The sequence below is a fragment of the Sparus aurata genome, chromosome 15 (assembly GCF_900880675.1).
Source record: "Sparus aurata chromosome 15, fSpaAur1.1, whole genome shotgun sequence".
Taxonomy (NCBI): Eukaryota; Metazoa; Chordata; class Actinopteri; order Spariformes; family Sparidae; genus Sparus; species Sparus aurata.
Window position 1 is genome coordinate 27,905,802 of NC_044201.1, and position 8,490 is coordinate 27,914,291.

General features: G+C 41.4%; 1 protein-coding gene across 1 annotated transcript in view; it reads left to right on the forward strand.

Moving 5' to 3' along the window:
- The window catches only part of rbm45 (RNA binding motif protein 45), a 39,273-nt gene extending 32,100 nt beyond the window's left edge, over positions 1 to 7,173 (forward strand). The window contains exon 13 of the transcript XR_003986915.1: positions 6,980 to 7,173. The gene's annotated coding sequence lies outside the window, so the exon portion shown is untranslated. The remainder of the gene's footprint in view (positions 1 to 6,979) is intronic.
- The last annotated feature ends 1,317 nt before the right edge of the window (positions 7,174 to 8,490 follow it).

The following is an 8,490-nucleotide window of genomic DNA, read 5'->3' on the forward strand; positions in this document are numbered from 1 at the left end:
CTTTAGGGAAGATTTAATTTATTGCAGATTACTATAGTTCAGGTGTGGTTAGGGTTTATGACAGGAAATGTTAACTGCGACTTCTCTAGTGGACGTGACTCATGGTGGTGGCGAATCACCCAATAAAGAAACTATGATTATTATGGATACAGAGTCAGTTGTACAGATTGTTAAGCATCCAGAGAGATATTTGATCTAACTGGATTTTATAGATAACTATAAGTCGAAATCACCTGTGCTTTCACCACAAACCTTGACCGGCAGCTAATCAATATTTGAACCGACAGAGTTAATTTCCTTACAGCAGAGAAGCAGGTGTGTGTGGAGCTGCAGCCTCTTTGACACCAGGTTATTCTAACAGTTCAATATAACCCAAATAATAAGAAACATCTGTGTTTCAGAGTCCAACAGTGCTTCGTCTGACCCTGACTGATTTATCTGCCAAAGACAAATTTTACTGCCATTTTCCTCTTGATGCGCTGTAATTTTTGAACCTCGCCTGTAACCAAGAGTGTAATTAACATGTCTGGTTTATATTGAGGGTCATAAAAATGTCAGTTGCTCCTCCTGCGCTTGTGTAAAGAGACTTTCCGATGGGACGCAGCGTCCAGTTGGATCAACATGTAGTTTAATGAAACAGGGAACAAAGGAGAGGGCTGGAGAGAGTCACATTCAGGACACAAGTTACTGGTTTCTAATTAAAGTTAAAGATAAATACACGTACATACGTATAATCATAAAGCTGCAAACAAGAATTAGTCAGTTGTGGCCCCAAATGCCACCAGGCCCGTGTTCGGTCCGTTACTGATCCACCACGACATCGATCAAAGTGTATCGCCTCTAAATTGATTTACGTCAGATAGATTTTCATCATCAGTGGTGGTTGTTTAATGCTGTACACATCAACAGTAAAGCAGGTTTGACTGCAGGAACATCTGTGTTTTAAATCAAAAACTCTCTTTTCTCTGTAACGTTTAGGTTCATGAAGTAAATTACATTTCCCCTCCAGCTCCAGTCGGCAGTCAACATTAGAAGCGGAACAGAAGCTACAAATTGCACGCTGTTGTGTTTCCAGCTCGTCTTTGCCAGAAAATTCAGTTAATAAATGTTCATTTTCTATTTCACAACAAGAAACTTCTGAAAAATGGTGTTAATCTTAATTTTATGTTGCTATAATTTAGTGTTTGTTGTGTAGATCACCAATAAACTACTATTTACTTCAACAAGAAAAAGATAAGTGGACTGTAAATAAGTGTGCTGTTGCGTGGTACAGCTGGGAAAGGGTAAGTGGATTATAGATAATGGATCGATCGATGGATGCGTGTATGAATGGATTGATAGATGGATGGAATGCAGTCAATCTGAAGTGGATTGCACAGCTGTTGAAAGGTTTTGTTCACCATCACTGGTCAGGGGCGCTTAACTTGACGACTGCTGCTTCACCTGTTGAATCACCTGCACTGTTTTTTTGTCTTTCATTTAGAGCTCTCACACTGTTTTCGTGAAGGGAATATAAGGTGTATAAGACGGAAAAGTAGATGAAAGAAAAATACCTGCAGGCTGCAAAGTGGAGGGAACTCAGCGTCTAGTAAAAAACTGCATTTCTGTGTCAAACTGCGGCGTTGGCGACAGTTATAATGCCGTCTGGAGAAACTGTTTTTGCTTCAGCGTACACATTCATCTCCCCCCTCGGAGTGGATTCTGGTGATATATCACGGCGAATACGTGGATTTCTCCTTCTATACTTGTACATACGGAGGTTTTGTGTCACAGTGCACAGTCAATGCAGTGTTTATCTGCGAGCACCTGAAGGATCATAACCCTGCTGCGAGCGTGCGGCTTTATCTCTCCACCAATTTCCACAAATAATTCAAGAAGTTATCCGACAGCAAAGTACATATAAACAAGTTCCCGGCTGCTCACATTTCTGTCCCCATCATCACCCATCTCATTACCTGCAGCATTATTCATCAATACTCCCACCTCGGATACCCCGCTCCCTCCCCCCGGCAGCGCACATATACCCCCACTGGGAAGCATGGCAGCCTCTGACAAGCCCTGAGTAAATGGGCACCTCATCTTTAGTGTGTGTGTGTGTGTGTGTTTGTGTGTGTGTGTGTGTGTGTGTGTGTGTGTGTGTGTGTGTGTGTGACAAGTGCTGACAGTCCAGGAGCCTGGCCTCGTACAAGGTCAGCATCTGTGAGCTTCATCAGTGTGTGTGTGTGTGTGTGAGTGTGTGTGGGTACAAACAATATACCACCTGTGCCCCCCTGCCATGCCCGCACCCAGCAGATGCTCTGAAAGTCATACTTAGTCTTATACACACACACAAACACACATGCACGCACACACACACACACACACACACACACACACCTAGTCATGAGTACCACGCAGAGTTATCAAAGTCAGCCGAGGTTAGTCGTAGCGTTACGAGTGTGATAAATATGATAAAATATGGACCATAAATTCTGCTTATATGGAGGGAGGACAGGTCCTAAAGATCCACTGACACAAGCAGAACACACACACTAAAACACACACACACACACACTCACAAACACACACACATCTCAGGACGACAGTGGTGAGTTTTAACTTTCAATAAAACTCCCCATGTGTCATGTCACCCTTTGTTTTGTGGAGTACCAGTTTCAAAAGCCTCAATTTTGCATTATGGTCGTCGCCATCTTGTATTTAGGGAGCCAGAAGTAGTGACCATATTTGGACGAGAGAGGGTGGAGCTGAATCCTGATTGGACCTGACTGAGAACCCAACTTGTCAATCACAACACAGCCACGGCCTAAATCAACGTTGAAGTTCATAATTTAGAAAATGAACATCAAGCTGTGACGAAGAAGACTTGGAACTAGAGACTGAAACCAAGAAGCTAATAAATCCAGTGAGAAGTAGCGTAGTTTTCTCATAAGCTTACATGCAACCAGAGGAGTTGCCACCAGCTGGTCATCGGCTTCTCTCATCAGATCCAGGAGCTCCGACAACGTTTTATAGAGTCGACAGTCTTTTATTCCGTCCTCCAGTAACATTCTCAACACCGACACCTCCTGATCCTTCAAACTAACAACATCAACCATGTGCTGCTTCTATAGCGCCTCAATCAATAAGTGATACTCTGCAGTCCAGCTATACTGTTTAATATGTTGAGTGCAGTAATGCTCAAGAGTGCAGAGGTTGTTTAGAGGGTCTGTTTTCTTTTGTTGGCACTTGCACAAACATACAATGAATATATGTGAAACGGTCTGAATGCAGTCACACTGAGCACAAGGAAAACGTCTTGAAGGGGCCAACAGAGTTTATCGTTTCATATAATTCCTATAAAACATATAAAGATGGCTTACTGGCATTTATATGACATATAAACAAACAATCAGTGGGGAACAAAAATATGATTTTAGCCACATAACATCCTCCTTCTACCTCATAAAAATGTCTATAAATATTGATATAAATACGTTTTTCTTCTTGACACAGGAAGTCTAACACGTCACTGTAAAGTCTCCACATTGTACTTGGATAAGGTGCAGATTGGACCAGAACTGGCCTCCAAACTATGTGTGGTGTCACAAATAACGGCCATAAAATAAGATTATCAGTGAGTTTACACATTTAACTATATGAACAAGAAGAAAACACATTTTTCACAGAAGGTGGGCCTTTAAAAACTGAGAATGTATTCAAAATCTGCATCAAAACACAGGTTGTTTCATAGATGTTCTGTCTTTCACCTGCACAGGACTTTTGAGCCGATACTTACTCATGAAATTAAAGATATTAACAAGGAAAAAACAACAATATAACTCAAAGAATTGTATCTTTTGTGAGCGGGACTGAATGTCAACCAAACATTAAAACGCTGCATCACTTTGAGCATTTTAAAAGAACAATATAAATTGCAGGTGAAGGACGTGGCCTGCTTCAGTAACAAAAACAAGACCCAGGAATTGATCAGAATTGTATTAACACTTCGATAAAAGCGTCCGGTTTGTCAAGACAGAATGTTTTTGAATTTTAAGCAGGTGTAAAAACAGCAGCGGCTCGACGGGAGGTGATACTGTGACAGCAAAAGCCGGAGGGAGGCATTATTGTTGCCTTCTCCCTCTGTGGCGACTCGCTCGGTTGCTGCATTGCTGTTAGAGAGCAACGTACAAATAAAAATCAGATTAAATGCACGTGACAGGAGGCAAAGTCTCCAACAGGAGTCAAGTTCATGACAAGCTTGTGTCATTTACTGTGACTGCATGATTTATTTGGCCCTCGCCGGGAGAGGAGGAGGCACGCTGGGAGTTTTCTCATTCCTTTCTCCATCATTTCTACAGCTGTCAGTCAAAACCGCAGAGAGCCGCAGCCGAATGCGAGCGCTCGATAAACGGCCTGTTAATACTGCCAGGTTACATTTCCAGTCTTTGTTATTTCAAGCCTAGTTTGAGATTTATGTGTCGAGCTGTTGCTTTCTTGTTTTTTAGCTTTAGCCTTTTAAAAACACACACAGCTCTGATTTCAGGGTTTGTTTCTCACGCTGGGTAGAGACGGATGTTAGTCAGCAGGTCAGACGGCCACCAGATCTAGATGGAATCAAAAAATAAAACCTCCTTCGTCCGTTCATAACAACGTATCCTGCGCAGGAAGCAGCATGAGTACAACCTGATATTATCATCCATGAAACGAGAAGAGCGAAAACATCGAGTGCCTCAAAAAGACGCCTGACAAAGCGCTCAGGTAAGAACTAAACAGCTCGACAACCACTTTAGGATGTATTTTATTTGACCAGTTTTACCAAACATAATAAAATGATGCAACACGTCTACAATTCTGTAGTATGATGAAGTTCCTGGACGGGTGGAATGATGGTGGGAATGTTTCTAGAATTTGTTTTAAAGAAATATTCCGGTGTAAGTTTAATCCATGGTCTAACACACCCTGAAACTGTGTTAGACTCCCTCTCGAGAGATCAAGTTAGCAGACCGCTAATTTACGGAGTTTTATCAACCTCAGAAACGACCGCACGACAACAATACACTGCAGTAAATGGATCCAAATATAAACCGCCACCAAAAAGCCACAAATAATGCTCAGAACAGCACCGAACTTCAGCAACAGTACAAATAGGGTCTCAGCAAATAGTCCGGGGCATCTAACCTCCGCTAGCTTAGCTGGATTTCTACTGAAAAGCTGACTAAATTTACCACTCTTCTGCAGCAGCTTCCTGTTGACGGGAAGTCCCTACGAGTCGATTACCGAGTGCAGTAGAGTTCCGCGGCTCATGGATGAAAATGTATGATTATGACTCCATGGAAAAGCAATCAAAGTTCATATGTGTCTTACCTGCCAGTTTATAACAGTTATTATCGAGAGCGGACAGGGAAAAGAACGGAATTGAGCATTTCTAACCGCACTCGGTAATCGTCGCGTCGGGACTTCCCCGACCCGGAAGCTGATGGAGGAGAGTTGAAATCTGTTTTTAGCTTCCCAATAGAAATCCAGCTAAGCTAGCGGAGGTTAGATGCCCCGGACTATGTGCTGAGACCCTATTTGTACTGTTGCTGAAGTTTGGTGCTGTTCTGAGCATTATTTGTGGCTTTTTGGTGGCGGTTTATATTTGGATCCATTTACTGCAGTGTATTGTTGTCGTGCGGTCGTTTCGTGCGGATGCTAAAGCTACATGAGCTAGTGTTCTGCAAACTTTATCTCTCGAGGGGGGGGGTCTTACTCAGTGTCATGGTGGGTTAGAACATGGATTAAACTTACAATGGAATATCCCTTTAAAACACATAAAACCTCCAACATCTCTTCAAACGATGGCGTCCAACATGACCATGACCTTGTACATTCAGACTGAAGGACTGAATCCCACAACATTCAAAACTTTTGAAGTGTTGTTACTGGACGTTTATGAAAATCTGTCACAAGATGGTTTTAATCATCCACAAAAATCGAATTAATCTATTGAGGACTTGTTCCGAGCGCGATGCCTTTAAGTGTTCACTAAGAGGCCGTGAAATTCAAAGTTCCTCAGAAAAAGCAGAGCAGGCTCGATGGAAAAATGAAAGAAAAAAAAAAACCCAAATTAATTTTCCAGGCCTGCAGACAGATTCAGCTGAATACATAAATGACTAAAGTGCAGGATAATCGACGGCAAACACAAAATGAACAGAGAGAAATTATGAATGTGTTTAAAGAATTTAGTTAATTATAATGTAAAGCACGATGAAGATGGAGTCACCAAAAGCTGGAGTGTCAGAATGTGACACACAAATCTGTATTTCTGGTCCATATTTATCATCATGTCGTCACGCTGACGTGAAGGTAAAAGCATTTAATAAACTCTCTTAACATCTAGCCTCTATTTCTTGTGTCTCTACTCTAACAAACAAACTCCTCCTGAGTTTCTCAGATGTTCCCGCGACACAGGGAATGACGATGTTGTTACTGAGGAATGGTGCAGCTGCAGCTCCAAATCTCTTGCAAACCAAAGTGAAACATCTGGACATCACCTCTGCCAACTTTGATGCTTTTAAAGTGGATCAGAACAAAATTAGAGAGGTTTCAGTACAGAGTTTTGGCACCGTACCAAACTATAAATTTAACGAAATAGCCCGAATTTGGGCTCCGATCGGGCCTAACAGGTTAACCTTGTAAATCAGTGGTGCTGCAGAGCTGTCGTCACCTGTTAGGAGCTCTCAGCAGGTGAGCGAAGAGGCGTGGGAGGCGTGTGAAGAGCGCTAGAATTCAAAAGAACAACTCTCTTCAAAGACACCTTCGGGTTCAAACTTCGTCTGACTCATTTTGTTTTGGTTCCACTTCATTTCAGGATGGATTGAAAATAAGGAAATTAAAAAAAACACACACAACAGAGATGATTTGGTCATTTTGTTGCAGCTGAAAAAAAAAATCCATTACAATCCACATTTACTCATTTTCTTCTTGCATTTAAGCTGTTTTTTTTCTGTTTTTTTTTTAGGTTTCTGGCGGAGTATTTTGCTCGAGGGCACACAGAAGTTACAGCACTGCTCAGTAATCGTGGATGTCTTCTGGGTTTGATCGCCTGCAGCAGATATCTGTAGATCTGTTTTCTAAATTTACACAGTACAAACAGTAATAGGAGCATATTAAAATACAAACATAGACGTGTTTTACAAAGAGGCAAAAAAAAAAGCAATGAAGACCTGAAGGATTAGTCGGTTAACTCGTTAGAAAATCTATCAATTAATCTTTTACTTCCCTTTTTGAGTGAAATGCCAAACATGCCCGCGGTCAGAGTGAGAATCTGATTCTCAGTTTTCTCTTGTGACAATAAACTGAAAGATATTCAGCCTTTGGACTCTTCGTCAGACAATAAAAAGCTATTTGAAGTTGTGTTTAATGTGTTCAAATACCTGATAAACAAATGAAATGTTCGATGTCTTACCAGGAGAATAATGACGGGTAGATGTCAGTCACATGTCGTCTCACATGTCTCACCTACGTTAGCGAAGATGACACCTATAATCAGAAATCACCTGGTTTTGTTCAGCGTTTAAAGGTTCATAGCTGCACTGCTGATGTTGTACCTTTAATCGGGGGAGAAACAGGAAAGCATAGCAACCGTTTCCATGGAAAAAAAACATTTAATTACATTCGTAGCTCATCGTTCTCATTCAGTCAGTCAGTCACTCTTGGCTTACCTTCAATACATGTCAATTTAATGTCAAGGTGAATATACACATCATCCACTGTACACATAATCATGAAGTTGCAGTTATGTATTTGCCTTGAACTACAGTGTTGTGTTAGCATGATCTTTTGAGAACGAGGAGCTGAGAACTGTGCATTACATGATTCACCGCTAAACAACGTTGTACCGGAAACGTGACTGAACGAACGAACGAACGAACAATACGAACGATATGAATCTCAACATCGAACGATGAAATCCGCGCTACCACCGATACCTTTACAAACATGTATTTTAAACTTCTCTTGAAATATTTGAATAATATTCTTATTAAGTTATCACATGAGCAATGACTTGTGAAATATATTCCTAACAGTATTGTCTCTTCAACAACAAAGTAAGCATTATATCTAACCGCACAGACATTTAACACAACAGTAGCTAGCTTAAATGATGAGGCTGAGAACACGCAGTCTCCTGGAGCTAGCAACTGCACTGTCGGAGTGAGCAAGAAACTCTTCCAGCAATAAACCAGCAGTTCCTTCTACAGGAGCCCCGAGGCATTAACAACAGATCACTGCACAATCGATCAACCTGGATTTGAATTACTGATCAGTTACTCCTTTCTGTCATATAACAACCCGTTACACTGAGGTGGGGAAGCGTGGAGAGCAAGCCCCCAGGAAGAGCTCCAGGCTTTAATGTCGTGAAATGACATCATGACGCGATGAACTAAAATACTTTTTTCTCATAAGCTTACATTGTGAAAGACGCATCTGTAAACTGGTGGATTCATGTTTTTGGAGCTTTCTAACCAC